The sequence below is a fragment of the Lissotriton helveticus genome, chromosome 3_2, assembly GCF_964261635.1.
Source record: "Lissotriton helveticus chromosome 3_2, aLisHel1.1, whole genome shotgun sequence".
Lineage (NCBI taxonomy): Eukaryota > Metazoa > Chordata > Amphibia > Caudata > Salamandridae > Lissotriton > Lissotriton helveticus.
The window spans coordinates 28,070,863-28,096,985 of NC_136062.1; the positions used below are offsets into that span (position 1 = coordinate 28,070,863).

Consider the following 26,123-nt stretch of genomic DNA (forward strand, 5'->3'; position numbering starts at 1 on the left):
GTCCAAATCATTTGTCTCTTACTACGAGAGATTAAGCTCTTCACATCAAGTGATATTAATTTGAATAATGCTGTAGCATTGGATTAGCAGCCAGTTCTTCATTCAACACGTCCGTCTGTCTTTGCTGAACAAGTTCCTAGAAACCCTATAAATGGTAATCGCTTAAAAGAAGAAGTAATCATGGACAACTGAATCAAAATATTACTTTTATCTAGCTCCTTATTGCTTTTGGACTGGAGGACAAGGTGATGCCAACCTTCTCTCACACTCCACAGCAAATAACTTATAGTTATACAGAATAATCTTAACACCTCTAGGGATCGCAACCTCATTACAGCCATATTTTCCGCTATCCAGGTGGTCTCTTTTCTGTACCTTCCCTTACTAACCCTCCTCCAGTGGACCAATGTTGCAGTCAATAAAGCCGGCAATCCCTGTTGCATCCTTTAACCCTCTGGCATACAAATTTGTTTCATGGAAATCACTGTATAGAGAGTACCAGCCCATGAAGGAGTCGGATTACTGTACATGCCACTACTTCTTCTAACCGGTCTGTCTCTCTGGTTCATCCAAGTTTTTAATCAGACTCTTCTCCATGTGCAGCTAATCTGAGAATATGTTGCTTAAAGTCTTGTACAGTTATCTCTTGCATCAAATAATTACATAATGTCCCCTAACGTGTAGACTGTCCTCTCTTTTCCTTGCCACAAGAACTTCAGCACAGTTCGAAAGCCCAACTATATCATTTTCATTTCTTGATGAATTCCTGACTGAACAATCTGAATTCTATTCCACGCTGTAGATTTGTTGCCAATCCATTCTGAAAGAGGATGAACTGGCTGTCACTTTACAAAATAGTGTTTGCCTTCTTGGATTGCGACATAGTTTACTCTGAGTCTAGTCGAACAATTTTGCCCTCTTTGTCCCAGGCCAAGCTCCTTGGAAAGTGTCCCTACTTTGCGTACTCTTCCTATAACAACCTTGAAGTCCGTCCTTACCTTCAGCAAAACCCAAATAATTTCAGAGAGACTGGTTTATAGATTATCCCTGTGTATCTCCCTTAACAATGCACATGTCTACGCTGTTCCTCTGATCAATTTTTCCTTGTCACATTTCACCAATAGGAATTTTACCTGTGTTTCGCAAGTGCACCATAGTTAAGTGCATTAGTTGCTCAGAGCCTCTCTGGACTCCAGTTGGTCTCTGTTGCTTACACACTGATTTTGGGTTTCCATATCAAACTGTATATCTGCAACGTCCCTGTGCAAATCCATGTTAGGGGGTGTGGGGACAGTACACTGTCCAGTGACTTTACAAACACTAATTTGAGTTCTACGGCAGCAGGCCCATTGGCCCTCTACTGTAATGGGCGCTACTGCCTTGTCGAACATTTTCTGAGACCGTTTAATTGGCAGCTGTAATTATGCACATATTTTACAATAGTGCCGTTCTTGCCCGATTTGCTGCGTTCCGGCATGAGGTGAATTCCACTACCTACTTGGCTTCTTTCACCAAGTAGGAGAAATACACAATTGTGTATGAATCATCTGCACTTCTCGTTCACTTAACTTCCATACTGTGAGCGCACGAGTATAGTACGTAATGTTTATGGCTTGACAGCCCAACTACCACAGAATGCTCTGTCTCCTTACAACCAATTTAATCCGATCAAAGCAGCATGTACACTCATAAAAGGCACCCAACCAGTACTTTCCCCAAACACATTTTTATTAGTTATTAAGCACACGTCCACAGAAGCAGCTTCTCATTGAGAGCACATCACTCTAGGCCTCCTCAGCCTCAAATTATTCTGCAACTAAATGTATGTGCCCCCCTAAAAGGGGGCACTCCATTATGATAATCTGGTCAAGCCCTCAAACAGGGTCTGCTCATCAGTGGGCTGTATCCCCAAGGGTTGTGTTTTACTCCCCCTCTTCACGGCAGCTCTGCCACCTCATCCACCCCTCTCCGAATGGCCACGACCATTGTGATCGGAGCCCAAGGCAGGCTGTTCCACTCTTCAAAAAACACATCTGGTCATTTTGGGGAGCAGAGATGTGGCTTCATCAACTTTGCCTTCCATGCTAACTCCTGGGTGAAATTAGGGGGGCCCTCGATTGCCAGGAGCACGAGTGCTGTTCTCACTGCAAGACTGGATTGAATTGTGAAACTCACTTACTAGGGGACCTGACTGGCTGCCCCGGGCCACCAAAGGTGGCCACCTACGAGGGCGGCTACCCTTAGTGCCAGAGGATGGCACAGACCTCGGTACGGTCTAGTGTTGGGGGACCGGATGGTCCCCCAGTGATGTCACTTCCGGTTTGGGGAGGGGTCCGAGGAGGCTATATAACCTAGGGGGCGAGGGTCAAGCGCCCTCTTTGTTCCTGGCCGCTGCTCGCGCTGACCCTCGCCCTCCCCTGCCCGGACCCCGAGCTAGTGACTGCCCGTTGCTGTTTTTCGTAAGGAGCCCCTTTGGGTGCGGCGTGTGGGGTCGCTGCTGCTCGGGTTTTGTGCATCTTGCTGGTGGGGAGTACGGGGGTCCGTTCGGGGGGGTGCTCGCGACGTGGCTGTCCCCGGGGGTCGCTGCTGGTGTCACACGGTGTTACTGCCTCTCCAGCTCGGTGGGGGGTGGGGGGGCGTGGGTGAAGGAGGTGGGGAGTTTCTCGGTGCTGGCGGCGCGTGGCCCCTAGCGCTCTGGTCCTCCGGTGTGCTGGCCGGGGTGAGGGGTGGCGAGGGGGGGAGGGTTGGCATTGCCGGGTGTGTGCACGGGGGGAGGGGGCCCGGTATTCATGTGTGCGGCCTCTCTTGCATGCGGGCGGGTTGCGTGGTGCTGCTATTGCTCCTGGCTCGCTGTCTCCAGGGATGACGTGGTTGGGGTGGAGGCGGGACGCCGCGTGAGGGTGGCGCTGCAGGCAGGAGGGAGCACCTTGCTTATGTGCTGTGCCGGCGCTGGTCCAGGGCCTCCGGGTGGCAGGGATCTCCTGGGGGGTGGGGAGGGACGCTGGGACGGCCGGTGCTGGTTCCTCAGTCTCCTCCTCTCCTCTCATAGCCGGCGTGAGGGGGGGGGGGCACGGCTTCCTCGTGGCGCTTCTTCAAGGGCAGCGTGCACCTCTCCTGTGCGAGCGCTTTCTGGGGGGGCCGCCCTGCTGCGATGCATGCCCTCGTGGTGTCGGGCATTCCCAGGACAGGTTTTGGCGCTTCTGGCTCTAATTGAGTGGGGGTGATACAGCTTTTGGGCAGATATCTTAGGCCAGTCGAGGATAGGGCGTTTTTCCCTTGCCCTGGTTCGGTCTTCGTGGTTGGGGCCCTTGTGGGACTGTATTTAGCGCAATATGGCTGCTGTCTCGTCGCGGACTCGCGCGTGCGCGGTCCTCGAGCCCTTGTCCGATCCACCGAACCCCCCCTATCCACCCCCGCAGCTTCCTTCGCCACGCACGTCGTTGCAGCGGGGAGAGGCTGCCCCCTCCCCCCCCCTTGCGCCTCGCAGTACAGGGGTTGGGCTGGCTTGTCTAAGTTTGGGCATATGGTCATTCTTGGTTTTTCTGTGCTTCACACGCGGGTTTCGAGTACATGGGGGAGAACAGTGTCACCTCATGGGTCCCAGGCCACAGCTTTGTGATCTGCAGCTGAGCCTTATCATGTTTTAACGTCGTTGGGGGGGACTGGGGGGGAGGGGGCTGGGGGGTGGCGGACTTGGGGAATTTTACGTCTTGTTTTGTCTTTCAGCAGACGGGCGGCAAAGAGAAGGTCGACAAACACGAAGGGAACGGGGCAGTGTTGGGTAGTGGGGGGGCGGGCATAAGGTATTGATCACTTTCAATTTTATCACTGCAGGACTTCAGCGAGATGAATTTTTAGGATCCTACATCGTGGCTGAAATCGCATTGGGTAATTTGGTTTGTCCCACTGTTTCAGTGGGCCGGCTATATTGGACACAGTTGCAGCTTGATTGTTTGCCACTGGAAATTTTGTCATATTTATTCTTACTTTTGCTTGTACAGTCTGTGCTTGCTGTGCTTGAGATTGTGGGCCTTCGGCCTGTGTTGCTTCAACTCTAGGACCTGCTAACTTTGTTTTTCTATTCCTGTAACAGTTCTACTTGTGTCGCATCAACTTTATGGCCTGCTAATTTTGTTTGTTTATTCCTGTAACAGTTCTCTCATGAAACGTAACTGTTTATATTGTTCAGTGCCCTGACAGTTTTGGGTCTAGCCATGATGATGAAAGTACTCTTAACATTAAACAAGAAATAGGTTAAATACTGGCAATAGTATTGATACAACTTTAAGTAGTAGTACATATTTAAGGGCAATTTTATGGATAGCTATTGTGGTACAACCACTGTTTATATAGGTCAGGTAGCTTATGTGTGCTACCCAGGGTCGAGTTGGTTGATGAGTGAGTTTAGCATACGTTATTCCTCATTCGGCAACGTGGTTCTGCAGGGATCAGGTAGTCGTATAAGGTCAGGATTAATTTAGGTAGCTCACTCAAAAAAGGTGGAGTTGGCGTAAACATATATGCTCCTGTGGAGTTGATACTATACATACCATATTTACGCATGCAAGCTATTTCTACAGTGGCCAGTGCGGCCTACTACACTCAGCAAGTTGAATCTCCCTCTTGCTTCCCCAGTCTTTCTTTGTGTTTTCACCCAAACCAAGGTCAACACATACCCAGGGAGCTCCTAATCTAGCGGCTGGTATGTGAGCAAGTGTAACTTTTAGCTGCAGTTATCAACCAAATCGATCAGGTTGACATGGGACCTCCCACACCTCATCTGCATGTAATTTTATCCGCAATAGATATATGGCTGTACTATGCATAGAGAAACCACTTTGTGGACTGACAATGTACAATTTTAAAAGAATTCTTTATTGGTGACATGAGAGGGCAATAGTACTCTTTTCTACATGCGTCTGCCACTACACCTGTAAGACGGCAGGAGCCTCTAATTGTAGTGTGATTTCATTACATAGCGTTTATTGCTACTAGGGAGAGTTCTTTACACCGGGCAACACACTGCTGCTGTACCCAATGTTAATATTATTCCAGTGGTCATTGTTGCTCATTGGGATTAGTATTGCTTTTGAGGAGAACATGGAATGCTTCACCGTGTTTTTAGTTGGTGATATGAAATGAATGGGCATTAGGCATGCCTTAGGATTCTATACATATGGGGAAGTGTTGTGTCAATTATACGATTACATGCCGAAGGTAACTCAACACCATGGGGGTTCTCGAGCTCGTCCAGCGGGCTTGGATGTCTTTTGTTTATATCCATGCTGGTATCGGTCAGAGGAGGACGTCGTGGATCACTTCATTGCAGCCAACGAAGCGACCTGTGTTGTGGCTTGGCATGTGTACAAAGTAGTAAATTGATGGTGGTGCATGCCTTGTTGCAATTTACTTACCGTCAATGTTCTTCATGGCGTGTAAGGGCCACACAAACACTGTCTAGGTGGTGTGTATATAGCATATCCTATGACTTACATCGTTAATAACTGACGTCTATTAGCATCATTTATCATTATGAGCGTATTCTTGGGGTTTCGGAAGAGTGTCGTCATCCATCATTCCTGGCATGATATGCTGGTGCGAGGGTAACCATGCTATCAATGAATCAAAAGTTTAACAAGAACATTGCGGGCCTACCAGGGAGAATTGGGCCTTGCATGAGGATATTAGTGCATGAACTCTTAACAACTTGAAGCCGAACTCTTGGGGAGCGAGAATAGATTTAATCACTCAGTTAAACGTGGAATGATTGACCCAAGCTGCATTCTAGAGGCCCGCCGCCGAGTAGACGGTGTAGTGAAAGGAAGCTTGTTGCAGGTCTCTGCAGTTCTATGCGCCTGGCGTTGGAGCACGGACTTTGCCCGATGGGGGTCAGAACGCTTCTCTAGGGGGACAGAACCGATACTCCCATAGGTGTTCTCAGTACATAGCTACGCGAAGTTACAAGAATCAAGTTTCAACAAGAGCTGATAGTAGAAGATGTTTGTACTGGGCATTACCTGGAGGAGAATGGGTCTTGGGTGCCAATTACATTAGCGTATATTGTACAAGTGAGGTACATTCAAGGCGGTCAGTCAAACGTTATTTAAGCATTGGGGCAACTCGTGCAAACCCCGGATCTAAACAGACTGTTAGAGGTAGCAAGCTGTGTGTTACCAGAGGTTGGTGACGGGCGCATGCGACAACAGAGGATCTACTCAGTTAGAGGGATAATACTGCAAGAATGGGCAGCCTCTCTAGGCATCAGAACACTTGGGTAGACACCTTCAGAGCAAAGGAGAGGAGTGTTTAGTTTATGAATGGACTTACTTCAATTAATAAGGGAGGTCATCTTTAATTGTGGAAGGGTGCAGGTAATGCTGACTAATTAGTGCTCGTAACCCCAACTGGCCTGGGTAGGGAGTGGGGCATTGAGAGCCATGTCTCATTGCAGAGAATGCAGATCGGGGGGGGGGGTGAGACATTTTAATGAATGTTTTCAGTCTCTAATGCGGGAACCGCGCACGAGAACCGCCCCACCCACATGGGGGGCCACCTAAATTATCAACAGGTATAAGGATCAAAGCACACTGGGGGCAGTGTGTTAGGGTCTGGGATTTCCTTGTTCTCCCCAGTTGTCATTACTATCCGGGGTGTGGGACGCGTGCTGGTTTCACTCATGGAAGTAATACATGGATAGTAACTGGGAGCTGGGACTTATGAGGCAGCCCTGTGCAGAATTGGATGTTCTCTTTTATTTAAGTCTGGACAATGTGTTTACGGTGCAATAATTGGGGTGTTCGCGACGGATGCAGGGGCTAATCATGCATTTCATGCGAAAGATAATGGGAAATGTGTTTTCTACTCACCAACTGGTTGATTTGGGCATATCATGCATCTCATGTGCATTAAAGGATTGCTGTGCAGTTTGTTCTCTAATAAATTTAGTAGCAGTTTGAACTACTGAGGCCCCATCCACTGAGGGACGGGTGGGTGCTCCGATACCTGTAGCACATTGGAAAAACCCATGTTGGGACCACTCCCTTGGCACAGGCTGATCAGTTCAGAATGGTGGAATTTTGTTTCTTCCACGATACCCACAGTTATTGCTTAACAACATTAGGCAATGACCAAACAGCAACAAAGTCTTATTTTCCTGTCGGGCCACAGCTCCTAGGTGGCTGGACAAGTAACTTCATGGGTAGAATGGTAGAAGACTGGTCGGGTCCTAATTGTGGGGTACATGGAGGACTTCTCTTAAAATCTCTGGTCTCACGGGGCCTGGCAGTTCTGACTGTGTAATTTTGTGATACTCTGTTCCATCTGAGCTACGCAGTCTCATTCAAGACCAGGCACTTTTACTCCCAATATTTCGTGCATAGGTCACTGTCTCACACATGCACACTCCAAGCTATGGAATGTCTGACAAAAGCAGCCTTATATCCCTGGTCTGCCTAGAATGCTTGTGGGTCAGATGGGCGTAATTCTGACATTAGGTCTCCTTCATCTGCGATGTTGTGTGCTAGCAAGAAAGTGTCTTTCTTAGTCTTTCAATGTCACTCATCGTGCACTGAAATAATGGAAATGTCACACATAGCAGTTGTACGCGTGTAGCTCTGAAGGGGGGTGACTAGTTCGTGGTTGGCTATGCAAGAAAGCTTTAACTGTGGCTTCTTTATCTTGGACAACTAAGCAGCATTGACTGTGTAAGTGTAGTGCTCCTTTTGTAATATTACAGGGAGGCAATTGGTATAGCGGCTATATGCCAGGCAATATTCAGCACATTACCTGAACAAGCTGAATAGCCCTGCAGATTAGTTGGGCCTGCATAAGCCACACATTAACTGCTGCATCCTGGCCCACGCTGAGACAATCACATAGTTGTACCACAGCATTGCTAGTTTCCTTTACTCTGGCCCATTGGCACTATGGGGGATGCATTATCAGGTTGCACAGAATTTTGGGCCTGCATTAGCCACGCACATACCTCCTCCAGTCTGATCCCACTAAGACCTCTCCGCTCTGCCTCCACTTTGGATCAGGCTGATACAGTAAGCCTCTAACTTGTTAATTCATGGGACACATGTTGGCGCATATTTGGCCATGTAAGCGATTGGTTTGGCTGGTTTTACGTGAAGGGTCCGGAAGTGGGCAGGCAATTTTAACAGGTAAAATTCAACAACAGGGGTTGACACGCAGTGGAGGGCCCGTGGCTAGGTGCTCGGGGAAGCTTTCACCTAGACAGTATTTATTTAGTTGTTTTCAGGTACTAAAGTAGGGATTCCTTTGGCAGTGTTCACATGCCAGGAAGTAAGAGCGAGGAAGGATTAGTTCCTCTAGTGGCACAACTTGTATATACAGTTGTATAGGCGGCTTGTTACAAGCGTCATAGGGTCCATCGAAGGCCAGGCACAGGGGGGTGACTTGTACAAGTGTCGAACATGAGGAGATCCTCGACACAGTGTTTTAAGCCAACACCAGAACGTAGTTGGCAGGCATAGTTGAGAGGTCATGGACTTACAATTAGGTTCCCATGGGTTGGAGGTTACGGGTCGCCCCAGTGAGGCTAAGCATTGCGAGGAGTTTGTTAGCCTACAGTAGGGTCGGCTTTATGGGAGTGAGCCGTCTGGCGGGACCTTGATGGTGAGTATGTCCCCAGTATGTCTAAGTAAGGGTGTGAGGCCATATGCAAACAGGGGACACTATGCCACTGGCAGTGGAGTTGTGGACCTGATAGGGGCTTGTTGGTTGCTGGTCAGCCAGCTGTACAGAATAGGAATAGACTGGGGGATGGATCACTAGACGGACACCTGCAAAGCACAGTTTGCAGTTAGTTGTGAAGTTCAGGGACATCACGGTTACAGTTCCCTGTCCGGTGGGCGGCAGAAGTGAGAAGGAAGTTTGGTGGCGTGCCAGTTTGGCGGTGCTGAGGAAGAGAACAGACTTGTCCTTGCCTGAGCCGAGGGAGGCCGGCGATTGCAATTGTAGTGCAATAGGTCCATGGCACCAAGGATAGGTGGATAGTGTCGCCCGACGAACTTGGGAGTAGCTTAAAGCAGAGGAGAACTTGTTTCATCAGGCTTGGGTTGCTACTTACCAAATGCACTGTGTGCTTTGATGTAGACGGGGTTCAAGTTACCCGAAGTTGATATGGCATCTTTTGCTTGATATAGCGGAAGCACTGGGAGCAGCAAGTTGTACTAATAAGAAGCTAGTGTGTGGGGGGACTCTGGGGCGGCGGCTGCCACACCCAGAGCCATGGCGGAGTTACAGGGCGATCCAATGCAGGAAGGTACAGAGGGGTACCCTCTACAGGAGCACCGGAAGGATGCGAGAGCAGAATTATCCCCAGGGAGATCCACGCTGTGATGGATCCTGGAGGACTGACGGTGCCCCGTTAGTCCTTCGGGCGGTTGTAGACCTGAGCAACCGGGGGTTGCCACAACGCTCCGCCCCCCGAGGGGGAGGGGCGTGAGCAAGGGGCGGAATAGAGGTCCGCCGAGGGGAGGGGATAGACCTTCCCCCGAAACTGACAACGCCCCGCGGTTAACACCCCGGGGGTTATGGCTCATCAGGTGGGCGGGTCGCGAGAGGCGGCCTGCTCTTGGATCACCCGTAAGATAACCCAACATGTTGGCATAATGTATGTGCTAATAAAGCTGCAACAACTTTCTCCAACAAATCATGGTGTGGTGTCTGTTATTTGGGAAAGTTGGAGGAGGAGCGGTCCGGGGTATGGGCCGATATTGGCACTATGAACAGGAGGGTGGGAAGGGAGGGGGGTGAGAGCCGAATGGTTAGTGAAATGTACGAACCATCAGCTACAGTTTGTTGTATAATGCAAGAGGTGGTTTTCTTCACTGAAATGCTAATACAAATTATACTTTAAAAAAAGAAAAACATAGCTTCCCATAGAAAGGATCTCCGCTGTCCCTTTCTCTTCAGATCACCGGCGCTCATCAGGCATAATGCACTTAAAAGCACAGACGGTATTTCACATGGCAACCATCAAGACTGCAAGAGCCACTCAAGCAAAACAACAAGCCCCTCAGTATCCAACAACAACCTGCAGCTCATTCCGTCTGTCAGCGCTACACGAAGGGTATGCCACCATGTGCTTCTTTGCACTTGGCCGAGCAGTAAGGCACAAAGCAGCACGAGAAAACTACTGGCAGGCCACCATTTTGGGTGGAGGTCCTCCAAAGTGCCCTTTTTCAAATCATCAAACGGTTCATTAATGCCTCAGGCAAACATGTATGTATTGAGAACTCGGCTGCTTAAGAAGTTTAATGCAGACTAGGTATCCTTGTCCAACTATAAAACTCTTTCCCCTATTTCTAACCTACCCTACTTAGCTTTTGCTCTCAATGCAATGGCGAACACATCATTTACTACCTTCCCGAAAATACACGAATTTGATGCACGAGTGCCAAGTTGTTCACTGATCCTCATAGCAGCGTTCAACAATGTCAACCACAGAACACTACTGGATAATCTCTGAACCAGATCATGTATAAATAATAAGCAGAGTATGAGGAAATGGGGAGTATTATATGGTGTAATACTGCAACCTCATGGTGTAATACACTTACAAACCCCATTAGGACCATTGGACTTCGTCTGTGAGACCCTCAGCTCAATCCTGGGTAGCTGTGGAACTGATCAGTAAAGCTTACAGGGAACACGTGCATTTAGATAGCATCAAAACAATTGAAGAAGAAATCGACACAATACTCAAGAAATCCGACACCAATTTATAAAAATAGGTTCTAATTTTAGAAGAATTTAGATACTATAAAAAAAAAGATCCGCTGGAGGGTTCCGGAGATATAGATTTTATAAGCAATAATAAATCACCACAATTTTACTCACCTGTGAACAACCATTGGCAAAGTCAATGAATTGGACACTTTGAAACGTTTTAAAAGAAAATGTATGTAAATTATGGTAGGATAGAAGTACTTGGGGTGACCAACTCTGGCAGGGAGCAGGTCAGCGGGACCAGCAAGATCCTCAAGAACAGTTACCTACACAAGGGAGGCAGTCCACCAGCAGTTCCAGGCACTTAATCTGTAATCAAATGGATTCCCCTGGAGTAGTCCTGAAGCAAGGAATGAAGGATTCTGAAGATTCCACATGGTCGACGAAGCCTTAATACAGGGATTCCTCGGTCCACGAAGATGGTGAGGGGGTCTTGGTTGCTGGGTCGACATCCCACAAAGTCCTCTCTGTTCTGGCCGAACTGCAGTTGCCCCATGACTACTAGTCACTCATTGTCGAGGTCATGAGTCCATAACTCGTCTTCTGAGGGTGCAAGCAAGTCTCCAACAGCTCTCCCAGGTTCAGCAAACTTGGGTGCAACTCTGTGCGTCAGGTCTTGGTCCTCCGTATTGCATGGCGGCGGTGGAAGCAGCTTAAAGACTTTGGGCTACCAACTTGACCCAATATGCTTCCTCAGTTGTTGTGTCCCTGTGCTGCGAACAGGAGGCCAGTCAGCTGGTCCTTGGAGTTCTGTTGGATTGACTGAGCTCAGGAGACAACTTCCCCTTGAGCAGGACATGGCAGGCACAGTCCTTCTCTTCCAAGCCACCAGGTGTAGTCCTCATAGGCACAGCATCTTTTTGCTGTCCCTCAGTGCAGTAGGGCGCAGACCCCCTTCGGTCCTTCTTCCAAGTCAGTCGTGATCTGTGGTCTGGGTGCCAGGAGTGCCCCTCTTATGCTGGGAAAATGCCCTACGGACAGGATGCGGTTTAGTAGCCAATAAGCTACCAGGTTCCCTACCCCTAGTGACCACTTCTTGTGGAAATTGGGCATCTGGCTATCCCAGGATGCACCATTCTGCCCACTCCCAAGATGGTGAGAACCCTCTCCCGGTGTACAGAACCCCCAAGCTCATCCCAAGGTGTGGCTACCTGGGGGCTACAAGCCACTGGGGAAACCGGTTTGGCAACTGGTTTCCCCTCTATGCTCCCTATGCCAGCCTTTTTACCTCAACAATGGGGCAGCCCTCCCCCCTTGCGTTCCACATTTGCTCTTCAAAGGCGGTTTATCTTTGAAACCTACCTGTAGGGGCTAATGCCTTAGTGGCGTCCTGCAGGAGGCAGTTGACACCTCCCGGGCCTGCAATCTCTCACTGTACTCCTTCCTGAGAGTCATTGGCAAATCTCTTCAGGAGGGCAGAAAGCAGTAACGTGGAGCAGGCCCAGTGTGTGCTCTGGAAGGCACAGAAGTTTTACAGGCAAGAAAGTAGTAGCTTTGCTAAAGCTGCACACTGCAACAAGTTACATTAATTTCGACTTGAGAAACAAGTCGGGTCTAATGTAATGAGTTGTTTGATACCTAGGAGTGCCCACTCTGATCATACCGTTCCTGAGTTAGCACAGTTGAGGGGTCAGCATGTAACCCTGCACTCACCAATTTGGCGACCAAGTGTTTCCACAGTAAAACTGCAGTTTTGTGTGTTTTACTGTAGGAACATGTACTTGGGGGTCCTCCAGGTTGGCACAATCAGTGCTGCAAGCCAAGTGGTACCCCTCTAAACTACATGCCATGGGTACCAGAGTACCCTTACTTAGTTCTGGATTAACAAAAAGGCAAAGTAAGCACCGGCCTATGGGCCGCACTCCTTTTAGGGGCCCTGCGACAACGGATCAAAATAATATTGTTTTGAGCTTGAAAGAAAGTTACAATCAAGCTTACTCCCTTACCTTACTCTGCAGCTCTGCATGCCTGTTCTTGGCATGTAGAGCTGCAGAGTTACACATTGTGCATAGATGGCCACCTAGTGTTGGGCCTGGATGTTTGTTTTTGTTATAGAAAAGTCTTTGGAAGTCACAGGATAGGTGGACTCCTCCCTTGGAGCATACTGCGCATGGGCATCAGCTCCATCCCCAGATTGTTTTTCGCCATTAGGGAAGTGATGGAGTCTTACAAGAAAGTAGCGACGTCCATGTAATTTGTATCTAATTAAGATAATACTGGAACAGAGAAGGTAGCCGGGAAGGCGGGTGGGCGTGTGTAACTCTGCAGCTCTACATGCCAAGAACAGATGCATACTGGTAAGTAGCATTTTCCGTTCGAGGCATATGAGCTGTAGATTACACACTGTGCATAGATTGTATAGCAGTATCCACCTTTAGCGGCGACCACCAGTATCTGTTGCAGTTGTTTGAAACAGAGGTTTTAGCACAGCCTGGCCCACAATGGCTTGTTGTTTAGTTTGCACATCTACACAATAGTGTTTTGTGAATGTGTGGGGTGTAGAACATGTAGCTGCTTTGCATATATCATCTAGGAGAATGTTCACTAAAAATGCCATTGAAGCCCCTATTTTCCTTGTAGAATGGGCTTTAGGAGGAATAAATAACGTACGTTTAGCTTTGTGGTAACAGATTTGTATGCATTTAACAATCCGCCTAGCTATCCCAGATTTTGATATGGGGTTACCTTTATGTGGTGGTGAAAAAGACACAAAAAGTTGTTTAGTTTTACAAAAAGTTTGTGTCCTTTCAATGTAGTAAAGCAATGCTCTTTTGACATCCAAGGTGTGAAGAGCTCTTTCTGCGACTGTTTGTGGCTGCGAGAAAAATACGGGCAGCTCAACAGACTGATTCAGATGGAAGGGTGAAAAGACTCTTGGAAGGAATTTAGGATTAGTACGTAGAACCACTTTATTATGATGCATTTGCAGAAAGGGTTCTTAAATGGTAAATGCTTGTAGTTCACTAACTCTTCTGAGAGAAGTAATAGCTACTAGGAAAGCTACTTCCCAAGTTAGGAATTGCAATTCACATTTATTTAACGGTTTAAAGGGGGGTCCCATTAACCGTGTGAGAACAATGTTTAAGTTCCACACTGGTGAAGGCGGTCTTCTGGGAGGGATTATTCTTTTGCGTCCTTCCATGAAAGCCTTCATGGCAGGTACTCTGAAAAGGATTAGATGGTGTCTATTTTGTAAGTATGATGCAATGGCCGCAAGGTGCAGTCTGATGGACGTGTACGCTAAATTACACTTTTGAAGGTGTAATAGGTATCCAATGGTGTGTTGAATAGACACATTTAAAGGATTGATGTGGTTGTTTTGACAGTATATTACAAACCGTTTCCACTTCGCTGCAAAACATGCTCTAGTGGTGGGAGGTCTAGCTTCTTTAATAACGTTCATACAGTCTGGAGGAAGGTTAAGGTAACCAAACTCTATGACTTCAGGAGCCAGATCGCAAGGTTGAGCTGCGCTGGGTCCGGGTGTCTGATCTCTCCATGGTTCTGTGTTAATAGGCGTGGTTATAGGCTTGTTTCTGGTGTGATACTACAGAAAGTTGCAGCAGCGTGGTGTACCACGGTTGTCTGGCCCAAGTTGGAGCAACTAGAATAAGTGTTAGGGAATGTTGCTGTAGTTTGCGTACCACTAACGGAAGTAGTGGGAGAGGAGGAAAAGCGTATGCAATTTTTCCGGACCAGTTCATCCACATCGCATTGCCTTTGGACAGTGGGTGTGGATATCTGGCGGCGAAGTTTGGGCATTTTGCGTCTTCGTGGGTGGCGAAGAGGTCTATCTGAGGTTGTCCCCACAGTTGAAAGAATGGTGGAAGAACTTGCAGATGAAGTTCCCACTCGTGGACCTGCTGTGTCTGTCGACTTAGCAGATCTGCCATGGTGTTTTGTACTCCTGGAACATGTTGGGCTAAGAGGAAGATCTTTAGTGGCATAGCCCATCTCCATATCTGCAGAGCTGCAGAGAGTGTGTCCCCCCTTGTTTGTTTATGTAATACATTGCGGTCATATTGTCTGTGCGGACTAAGACAGCTTTGCCTGACACTTGCTTTTGGAATGCTTTCAGGGCTAGAAATACAGCTACTAACTCCAAGTGGTTGTTGTGGAGTAACCTTTGTTGCGGTGTCCACCTGCCTTGCATGGTGTGATGCAGTAGGTGAGCTCCCCAGCCGGAGAGCGATGCGTCCGCTGTTATGACTATTTGAGGAACTGGCTCTAGAAACGGTCAGCCTTTTGAAAGGTTTTTGGTGTTCCACCATTGCAGAGAACGATGAGTCCGACTGCCTACCAACACTAGGTCTTTTAATTGACTGTGAGCCTGGCTCCATTGTCGTGCTAAGCACTCTTGAAGTGGACGCATTTGTAGTCTTGCGTGAGGTACTAGGAATATGCAAGATGCCATCATTCCTATGAGCTGCATGAACACTCGAGCTGGAAGCAAGTGTTGCAGTTTGAATTTTGTTAGGAGAGTTTGTACACTTGTTATCCTGGCTGGAGAGGGATACGCTAGTGTTAATTCGGTGTTTATTGTAGCGCCCAGATATTGTTGTACATGTGATGGTTGCAGATGTGAATTGGTGTGATTTACTGTGAATCCCAAATCGCGGAGAAGTTGAATTGTGGCGTGAGTATGTTGTACACACAGGCTGTATGAGCTGGCTTTTATGAGCCAGTCGTGTAGATATGGGAAGACATGAATATGCTGTCTTCTTAAGTGTGCTGCGACTACTGCTAGGCATTTGGTAAACACCCGTGGTGCTGTTATGACTCCGAATGGGAGTACTTTGAATTGGTAGTGCTGACCGTCTAGTACAAATCTGAGATTTTTTCTGTGCACTGTGTGGATAGGAATGTGGAAGTAGGCGTCCTTGAGATCCAGAGTGACAAGGAAGTCATCTTGTAAAAGGAGCGGAAGGACCTGTTGGAGTGTGACCATATGAAAGTGTTCTGACTGTATGTACAGGTTTAGGGGTCTGAGGTCTAGGATAGGCCTTGGAGATCCGTCCTTCTTTGGGATTGAGAAATACAGAGAGTATACTCCTTTGTTTTTCTGAAGCATTGGAACTATTTCCATTGCAGTTTTCTGCAGGAGGGATAGAAGCTCCTGTCTGAGCAGTATCAGATGTTCTTGTGACATTGGACGCTGTTTGGGTGGTGTGTTTGGGGGGTAGATGTTAGTTCGAGACAGTAACCTGACTGAATTATTTGTAGCACCCACCTGTCTGATGTGATGTTTTCCAAGGCTGGTAGGTATTGTTGTAGTCTTCCCCCGACAGGAATGGAATGGGGAAGGGGAGGGAAGTCATTGGGAAGGGGTGGAGGCAGAGCGGGAGTTGTTCTTACCTCTGCCCTTATTGTTGTTACCTCTGTAACCACCACTTTGGTAGCCCCTACTGTAGGTGGATTGTGTAGGGTCTTTATAAGAGGTAGAGGGTGTGTCTGAAGAGTATCCCCTGGTGGCGCCTCTGTAAGATGAGCGGCGAAATGACCGTTTGGGAGCCTGCGACTGCAAGGCTCCCATAGATTTGGCTGTATCTGTATCCTTTTTCATCTTTTCAAGGGATACATCTACATTAGGTCCAAATAAGTGTTGCTCATCAAAGGGCTGGTTATGTATAGCACTTTGGACTTCAGGTTTGAATCCTGAAATGCGTAGCCATGCATGTCTACGCAACAAAACACTGGTATTAACTGCTCTGGAGGTAGTGTCTGCTGCATCTAGTGTACAACGAATAGAGGTGTTTAATATTTTTCCCTTCTTCGATAAGCTCATTTGCTCTGTCTTTATATCCATCAGGGAGGTGTTGCATTAATGATTCTAATTCATCGTAATGTGCCATGTCATATCTTGCCAATAATGCTTGTGCATTGGCAATACGCCACATGTTTTCTGCTTGAGACACAGTTCTTTTCCCTGATGCGTCAAGGAGCTTAGATCTGGTGGGGGAGCTTCACCTGATGTTTGTGAATTTGCTCTTTTGCGTTCATTGGAAACAACAAGCAATTCTAGTGGCACTGGGCCTTTAATATATGCTGGGTCTGAAGGGGCAGCTTTATATTTCTTCTCTATTCGTGGGTTAATAACCAGAGTTCTAACTGGGTCTTTGAAGACTTCAGGAGCATGCTTAATCACTCCTTTAAGCATGGGTAAAATGGATGAGGACCTTTGTGCATTATCAAAGGTATCCATTAAGAAGTCTTCATCTACAGGGTCTGTATGCATGTCTACCCCATGATACTGCGCAGCTCTGTGTATCAACTGATTAAAACCCATAGTGTCTTCTGGTGGGGAAGGCCTAGAGGGGTATATGTCGTCCTGAGGAACATTTGGGACATCTGGGGTGTTATAATAATCCCACGGGTCAGGTGAGCCTGGAGGAATAGATAAATCATTTGGATTACCCCCTATATCATCAGAGCTATCATCCCTGTTGTCATCATCTGGTATGATAGAAGATGTAGGGGAATGTGTTGGTAGGGGAACGGGTGGTGATGGCATAGGTGGAGGAGAAGGGGAAGGGGAAGGAACTCTTAGAGGAGAGGTAGCCATGTCCTCCTTTTTTGGATGAGGAGCCAGTGCCGGTGTATCCATTGGTCGTTTTTGAGGCTAAAGTTAGTTGACCAGTGATTGGATCTTTAACCAGAGTCTTTTATGCAGGGTCTGGGTGAAATAAGTTCTCTGCAGGAGGCCGATCTTTTGGTGCGGAGGGAGGTTTCGGCACCAAAGTGGCTTCTTTTGGTTTTTTTGCAATGTCTTTAACAGGAGAAGCAGGAGTCTTTTTCGGCTCCGATGGTTTTTTAGGCTCCAATGATTTTCTCGGTTCCGGTGCATTTTTCGGATCCGATAATTTTTTCGGTTCCGGTGGTCTTTTTGAATCCGAAGCATGTTTGCTTGGTTCAGACCTGGGTTTCGGTGCCGAGGGACTAGCGGTATGCTTCGGCGCCGATGGTGTGCATGTTGGCGTTGTCTTTTTCGGTGCCGGTAGGTGTGCGCCGGCACCGTGGGGAGGCCGACTCGAGCCAGAGTCGCCAGAAGGCTTAGCTAGCTTCTTAGCCGGGCCCGAAGGTGGGGCAGTAGAAGCAGTGTGTCGGTGTGCACCCGAGCCCGAGGGCGTGACCGGAGCCTTCTTTGGATGTGTCGAGGAAGGGTCGGGGTCGAGGGTCTTACTTACGACCCGCTGTGCTGGAGTGATGTCCTCGACTTCGGAATCTTCTGCCTCTGAGTTGCTGTCGATGCCATGTTGTTCTGGGACGTCGACGCCCCCTTCGAAGATGTCGTCTGGAATCGGAGCTGAAGATCGAGCGATCGTTCTCCTAGCTCGTCTGTCCCGGATCGTGTTCTTGGAGCGGAAAGAGGCACAAGCGGAACAGTCTCTGGCCTCGTGCTCCGGGGAGAGGCAAAGGTTACACACTTCATGAAGGTCGGTGTGGGGAAACTTCGACCCACATTGAGGACACTTTTTAAACGGCGTCCTTTCCATGAGCTGGAGTCGAGGCCTAGTTAGGCCCGAAGGCCGTCGTCGACAACCGGAATCGAAATGTTCGATGTTGAAGAGTAGCGTTGACTGGAAAAGTGTTCGAAACGAATTTCTGGAATCTGGTGAGGATTGCGCGCCGAAGGAAATCGGTTCCAACACGGAGCGCTGGAAACACATCGGAGCCCGGTGGCGGAAAAAAACAATCTGGGGATGGAACCCATGCACAGTATGATCCAAGGGAGGAGTCACTTATCCTGTGACTTCCAAAGACTTTTCTATAACAAAAACAAACTGCAAACATCCGGGGCCAACACTAGGTGGCCATCTATGCACAGTATGTAATCTGCAGCTCATATGCCTCGGACATATTGTTTCCAAAAGATACTCAAAGAAACAAACAAAAAGAAAATACTATACTAATGTAATGTACCCATTTACAACTTAAAGTACATAAACCAGAGACATCAGATTCACGTAACAGTGTGTCTCTTAAAAGCGAATCTTCTGGCAGCTGCCAGTTTGTAAACAAATTAGGTGCATTGGGTATTAGGAGATAATTTGCAAGGGGTGGGGGCAAAATTTTGACCGCCTAGTGGCCTCCACAGGGTTTAATCCGGCACTACAATTACTAGGGACGTACAGGCAAGTTAGCCATTTCCAATTGGGTATAGTCAATTCGACAAACATTTTAGGTTCAGACCACTGGCACGGAGGTCTGAATAGCAAGCCTCAGTGCACTCAGTCAAAAAACCAGCAGCATCAGTCAAAAAACTTTAGGGTGACCATTCAAAAAGAGGCATTTCCTTACACAGAGGCATCAAACCTTTCATCTCCCTCCTTTTTAATGAGTCTTAGTAGGTAAAACTTACCTCCTCCTATTTCCACAAATATGCCACGTTACATTGCATGCTTTTTTAACACATGCCATTACAACGCGGTCAATACAACAAGCGCATTGTAACAACACATGCTACTACACCGCAAGTTGGAACAACAACTTACTCTAGGGGGGCGCTGGATGTCGGAATTGTATAATTTACTATTCCAACTCCAGTCTGTGCAACAGTAGGGAAGGTGTGGGATTTTAAATCCAACACCCTTCTGACCCTTAGAGAAAGTTGTTCGATGTTTACCATTTCCACAGACATTATCTGTGGATACAAACAAGGCCAACTATTACTGATGTTTAATACCCACAAGGTACCCTGTAAAGATATCTTGGGCAGTTTCAATGTCCATGTACCTAATGCCCATAATCACATCAGAGTAGCCAAAGTACCAAAGGATCATCCTCAAATAATGTACTGCCTGAAATTCATCAAAAGCTAGATGCACTGTACTGTTTTATGTTAAAACATTGTGGTATTACTCCTAAACCCAGGAAATCTCCCTTACTTTCACATGGCTGGGTAAACTCAATGGACCTTTGACCTTCTCATTATCAAAAAGTTTAGACGGGTAAACCTCACAAAAACATTGTTCTTTCGCCATTGCTTTATCAATAAATTTGGTCTCTATTGCTCTTGCTTTGTAGGACTGACCTCAGTCTTGCAGTGGTAATCTCAAGAATGGCGGGTGCTGATATGCCGAGGCGGTCCTCTTATGACGGGCTGTGACAAATAGGATGACACCTAGTCATTACCACTGCCTGCACTACATATGGGATACTTAGCATGATTATTTCGTATGACGTGCTGAGAATGTTACACAGCTCAGTCTCATTGGTTTTACTTTGCTGGTAGGTGTTAATAGATCGAGCCGATTTTCCCTTGAAGAGCTCCCTAAAAATTTGATGATACTTAGCCGCTGCCATTGCTTGCAGTGTGGGATGCCCCGTACGATAATTCCTCATATCCATTTAGCACTACTTCCTGGCCCCTATATGTGAGTATGTTTTGACAATTTCGGGGACAGTCTGGGATATCACGATATTGTGAACTTGACATCTTGTCCACAACACTGATCTCTTCCCTTTCCACATTTACTAAAATTTGAACATTATTATCCTTACATTTTTTAGCTCTACAACGTGGCCCTTATCAAGGTGGCACACATTCCTGAAAGACTGCCACACTCCACGACGCTTCAGGCATGACAGATTGAGACGATTATTACGCAACTTACTGACTGGTATGTACTAACTGACATCATTGATTACAGGCTCTGAAATAGGTTGTGAGAATGAGTGACCGGTGATGTTAGATATTCAGGTTACTTTGGTAATTCTTGCTACTGCATGGCCATAAATCATTAGTGTTATGGAAACTATGTGATATTATGGTTGGAACCGTCCCCTACATGATAGAATACAGCCATGAGAGACCCATATAATGCAATTTTGAAAAAATAAATAAATAAAAAATGTTTAATACTAAAAGGTCCGGCGTACCTTACCAGTCTTTGTAAATGTGGAAGAAAGCTCTTGATACTAAATGAAGTCATCACCATGATTTGTTTTTGACATTTAGAATCAGCATGATGGCAATTTATTTGGTATAATTCAGTCAATTTGGTATAAACTGTAGTCTGTTCCACCTAGACTATAAATAGGAAATGTACAGAAGGAGTAAAGGGATACAACGTTATGTCTCTGCTCTAGTACGGGCCAGAGATTTTTCATACCTACAATGGAGTCCCAGTAAGACTAATGTGTCGCCAAGATATAATAATAAAATCTTAGTAACCTGACACTACTTTTCTGATGTTCTCCCACCTCGCATGTATGTACATTGATGGAATTTTGTCACTAAATATTGGTCCCATCACAAATGTATATTATGTAATGTTTGTTTTCCAGTTGCAAGCGGTATAACGGTGATGGATCAAGCCCTGATCTTTGGACTGGGTAAGAGTGGTCTGCCTAATTCAGACACTCTGTTCATCACCACCCCCTTTTCTGAATCGTTTTTGGCCACTATAGGCGTGGCAGGGTATACTCAGACATGAGTCCCTTGCTCACTGCTCCATCAGGATTCAAGCAAGCCGGGCCGACGACGGCTGAAATGCCAGAAACCGGTCCCCGGAAGCTTGTCTCCTTTCTGGTGAAGAATTGGCTTGGTAGTTTGGTCTGCCCTGTTCCCATGATGCACTGGGCCAGGGGCAGACTAATTTGCATATAGCCAGGTTCTGAGCTGGGATGGGATGGGGCAGTGAGCTAAATAACGGTGATGGATCAAGCCCTGATCTTTGGACTGGGTAAGAGTGGTCTGCTTAATTCAGACACTCTGTTCATCATCACCCCCTTTTCTGAATCGTTTTTGGCCACTATAGGTGTGGCAGGGTATACTCAGACATGAGTCCCATGCTCACTGCTCCATCAGGATTCAAGCAAGCCGGGCTGACGACGGCTGAAATGCCAGAAACCGGTCCCCGGAAGCTTGTCTCCTTTCCGGTGAAGAATTGGCTTGGTAGTTTGGTCTGCCCTGTTCCCATGATGCACTGGGCCAGGGACAGACTAATTTGCATATAGCCAGGTTCTGAGCTGGGATGGGGCAGTGAGCTAAATAACGGTGATGGATCAAGCCCTGATCTTTGGACTGGGTAAGAGTGGTCTGCTTAATTCAGACACTCTGTTCATCACCACCCCCTTTTCTGAATCGTTTTTGGCCACTATAGGTGTGGCAGGGTATACTCAGACATGAGTCCCTTGCTCACTGCTCCATCAGGATTCAAGCAAGCCGGGCCGACGACGGCTGAAATGCCAGAAACCGGTCCCCGGAAGCTTGTCTCCTTTCTGGTGAAGAATTGGCTTGGTAGTTTGGTCTGCCCTGTTCCCATGATGCACTGGGCCAGGGACAGAATAATTTGCATATAACCAGGTTCTGAGCTGGGATGGGGCAGTGAGCTAAATAACGGTGATGGATCAAGCCCTGATCTTTGGACTGGGTAAGAGTGGTCTGCTTAATTCAGACACTCTGTTCATCACCACCCCCTTTTCTGAATCGTTTTTGGCCACTATAGGTGTGGCAGGGTATACTCAGACATGAGTCCCTTGCTCACTGCTCCATCAGGATTCAAGCAAGCCGGGCCGACGACGGCTGAAATGCCAGAAACCGGTCCCCGGAAGCTTGTCTCCTTTCTGGTGAAGAATTGGCTTGGTAGTTTGGTCTGCCCTGTTCCCATGATGCACTGGGCCAGGGACAGACTAATTTGCATATAGCCAGGTTCTGAGCTGGGATGGGGCAGTGAGCTAAATAACGGTGATGGATCAAGCCCTGATCTTTGGACTGGGTAAGAGTGGTCTGCTTAATTCAGACACTCTGTTCATCACCACCCCCTTTTCTGAATCTGCTCTAGTACGGGCCAGAGATTTTTCATACCTACAATGGAGTCCCAGTAAGACTAATGTGTCGCCAAGATATAATAATAAAATCTCTTAGTAACCTGACACTACTTTTCTGATGTTCTCCCACCTCGCATGTATGTACATTGATGGAATTTTGTCACTAAATATTGGTCCCATCACAAATGTATATTATGTAATGTTTGTTTTCCAGTTGCAAGCACAGTACAAAACTTAGGAGTGGCTACTCCAGATAGGTCCTTACACACCCGTGTTGGCCTTCTCCCTTTTTTTAATGATTGTAAAGTTGTTATTCACTTAGTGGTCTGTACTATATGAGTTTGGACCCTTATGTTTTTTTGTTTATGTTTTTATCTACAGCCCTAACGAAGTTCTAAGAACGAAACGCGTTGGCTGTTGCTTTTATATTTTGGAATTATATCAAATAAAGACTTTTGCAACGAAGAAACTGATTGAGCTTCATTATTATCTCTTGGATATTCTAGTAGTGCACAACTCCATTATCGTAAGTGACTTTTTTCCCATCTTCTTGGGTTGTACCCCGCAACGGTGGGTGCAGGAGTTATGTTTGCACACTAACAACTTATAAGTACTTTTTTGACACTTGTGGAAATAACCAGGGGTTGATGCGGCATCTAGAGTCCACTGTTGACATTCTGTACCTGTTACTGTAATCTCAAGAATGGTCTACAGAAATGTGTTCTAAAGAAGCTTCCCTGCTAACATAAGGTTTATAGTTTTTCAGGTGCAGAACCACGGGCTGCCTTATTTTGGCCTGGTATGCCCAGACATGGGCTCACTACACCACTGGATTCAAGCTAGCCTGGCTGATGAAGGGTGATGCCCTGAAACCAGTCGCAGGATGCTTGTTTCAAGGCCAGGGAGGACCTGGCATGGCAGTTTGAGCTGGACTGTTCCCACAGGGAATAGGGTCAAGACTGATTTGCATATGGCTGGGTCTAAACTGGGGTGATGTGTTGAGCAAAAGAATGATGGATTAAACCCAGATCCTTGTGACTGGGAGTGAATGTTTGCATTGTCCAGCCTTCCGTCCATCAATTGTTTCTTTTGCATATGTCGCCCTAAGTGGGAAGGGTATGCCAAGACGTGGGTCCCGTGCTCACTACACCACTGGATTCAAGCAAGCCTGGCTGATGAAGGCTGGTGCCCTGAAACTGGTCACAGGGTGCTTGTTTCCGGTCCAGGAAGGACCTTGCATGGCAGTTCGGGCTGGACTGTTCCCAAAAGGAACAGGATCAAGACTTATTTGCATAATGCTGGGTCCAAACTGGGGTGGCGTGGTGAGCAAAAGAATGATGGACTAAGCCCAGATCCTTGTGACTGGGGGGTGAATTTTTGCATTTTCAAGCATTCTGTCCATCAATTGTTTCTTTTGCTTATTTTGACCTGCAGCATACCAGATTACCCCCGTACTGTTAGTTCAGTGGTTCCAAAGGACATAATAGGTTGGAATGAAGGTTCAAAGTGCTTCTACTTTGTATTAGTAGCATATGACAGACTGCGGCAAGTTAGGTATTTTATTCTATGATGCACTTATATAGCGCATGGCTATCCTCAGGCACCCGAGCGCTGATAGTGCGGCACTACTGGTTAAGAGAGGGTTAGACTGGTCTGGTCTGGAAGAGCCAAATATTTAAAAGTTTTCACAACTAAAGTTCAATTTTGGCTGATCAAAAGACAGCAGAAGGCCATTCCATAGTTTGGACGCATTTTAGGCAAAAGAGCGCCCTCCAGATTTGGTCAATCTGATCCTAGGAACTATGGCTAGATGGGTCATGGAGGAGCATGAAATTCTTTTGGGAATGTACGGGGCTACTTAAATATGGGAGATCATGGGGCCCTTTATTGAGGAGTGCCAGGTGGGCGATGCAAAGTGATTTGAACTTGATCCTCTCCGCCAGGCAGATTGATGTCAAGTTAGATTGCATTGCAGCCGGGCAGCAGAGTTCTGAATCAGCTGCAATTTTCTTATTATGGACTTTGGGGAACCCAAGTATAAAGAGTTGCTGTAGTCCAGGCAAGAAAGAATAATAGACTGGACCACCAGCCTCTGCTCAATGGGAGGAAGGAGGGGTGGAATTTTTCAAAGCATCCTTAGTAGGCTGAAACAGATGGCTGAGAGGTTTACTGATTGGGTGTTAAAGTTCAGAGTTTTGTCCATCAACATTCCAAGGCTCTTAATAGCAGTTTTCAGGGTGGGAATGGGGCCTAGACAGTGTATACCAATTAGATCTGAGCAGGGGAACCCTTTACAGATCCAGAGGGTGGAGAGGTCCTTTCTCAATTGAAAGGAATTCGGGGGATATGTTCTCCCTAATTAATTACCTACGGGTCGATTTTACGCTATATAAAACTAAAACAATGAAAAAATAGACATCAAACCTATAAGTATCCCACCTAGTTTGTCAGCTGTGATCTATTCTAGAAAGAGAGAAAACAGAAGAAAAGAAGGGAGAGGAGTGGAAGGGGGGTGTGGTCTCTACAATGGCTCTGAGCTATTCAGTGCAGGGAAGGTAAAAAATCCTTTTCTTTAAATAATCCTCACACACTAATAGTGTCATGCTTCATCATCGGGTTCACTCTAACTCCTAAACGCTCAACCATCTTCCAGGAAGCTCTTACAGAGAAAAGACCAGGGGGATTAACTAGAAATTAAAGCTCCATCAACTTCTCCAAGGTATCTCTTTATTAATGGCGTAGTCAGGGAAGGTTAAAAATATATCGTAGTTGTGGGTATTTAGGATTAGCCTAGACAACCAGGCAAGTTCAAATTAAATGAAGGCGGCAAGTTGTTACCTAGCAACATGAGCACAGCTTTTCCTCCATTCAATTTAAGGCAGGTGCTGTTCATCCAGCCTGCTACAGTCTCTAGGCAGGATCCTAGTGCAAAGACTTGTTGAGTTTCGTCTGTGTAAGACACTAGCGATATCCCAAATGGATTAACGATCTCTGCAAGTGGCCTCCGTCAAAGACCTGGAAGGAAATGCTTTCAAGTAAAGACCTTAGCCAAGCAAAGTTTAGTCCTGAGATACCCACTTTCTGTAATCTTTCAGCTGGGATGTTGTGGTAGACATGTTTTTCCAAAGTTTTACTTATCACAGGAAACAGGTACATCGGTCAATAGTTGCCTAGGTCAGGGGGGTCCAAATTAGGTTTCTTTAATAATGCTTTGACCATTACCTGCTTCCAGGATACCGGGACTGTCCCCACCACCAGGGATAGGTTAGCCATTTCCAACAAGGTATGCATTTTTCCTTGAAACTAATAGCATACGATTTATGATGTTATGTTATATGAACTTGTAGAGCGCAGCTTTCACTCCGAGGAGCATCATGGCGCTGTGCGAATCCCTAATGGACACAACTACTAGAACTGGGAGATTCAGATAAGTGATCTATATTGAGAGTCAGGGGTAGTAAAGATCCAGGTTTTCTGAGCTTTCCTGAAGAGAGTCTATGATTGAATGAGTGGGGAGCAGGTTCCAGGCTTTGGTTGCAAGTACTGCAATAGATTCCCCACCCTTTGTGATGCACCTAAAAATAGGGGGCTAC

General features: G+C 46.9%; 1 protein-coding gene and 1 long non-coding RNA gene across 2 annotated transcripts in view; one reads left to right on the forward strand and one right to left on the reverse strand.

Moving 5' to 3' along the window:
• The window catches only part of LOC144826437 (uncharacterized), an 871,719-nt gene extending 848,677 nt beyond the window's left edge, over positions 1 to 23,042 (forward strand). Inside the window, exons 3-4 of the long non-coding RNA XR_013609822.1 lie at positions 20,269 to 20,378; positions 22,912 to 23,042. This is a non-coding gene — a long non-coding RNA (uncharacterized LOC144826437). The remainder of the gene's footprint in view (positions 1 to 20,268; positions 20,379 to 22,911) is intronic.
• LOC144826435 (transient receptor potential cation channel subfamily M member 7-like) overlaps positions 1 to 26,123 on the reverse strand; it is a 2,236,140-nt gene that overhangs the window by 1,698,865 nt on the left and 511,152 nt on the right. The window lies entirely within an intron of this gene.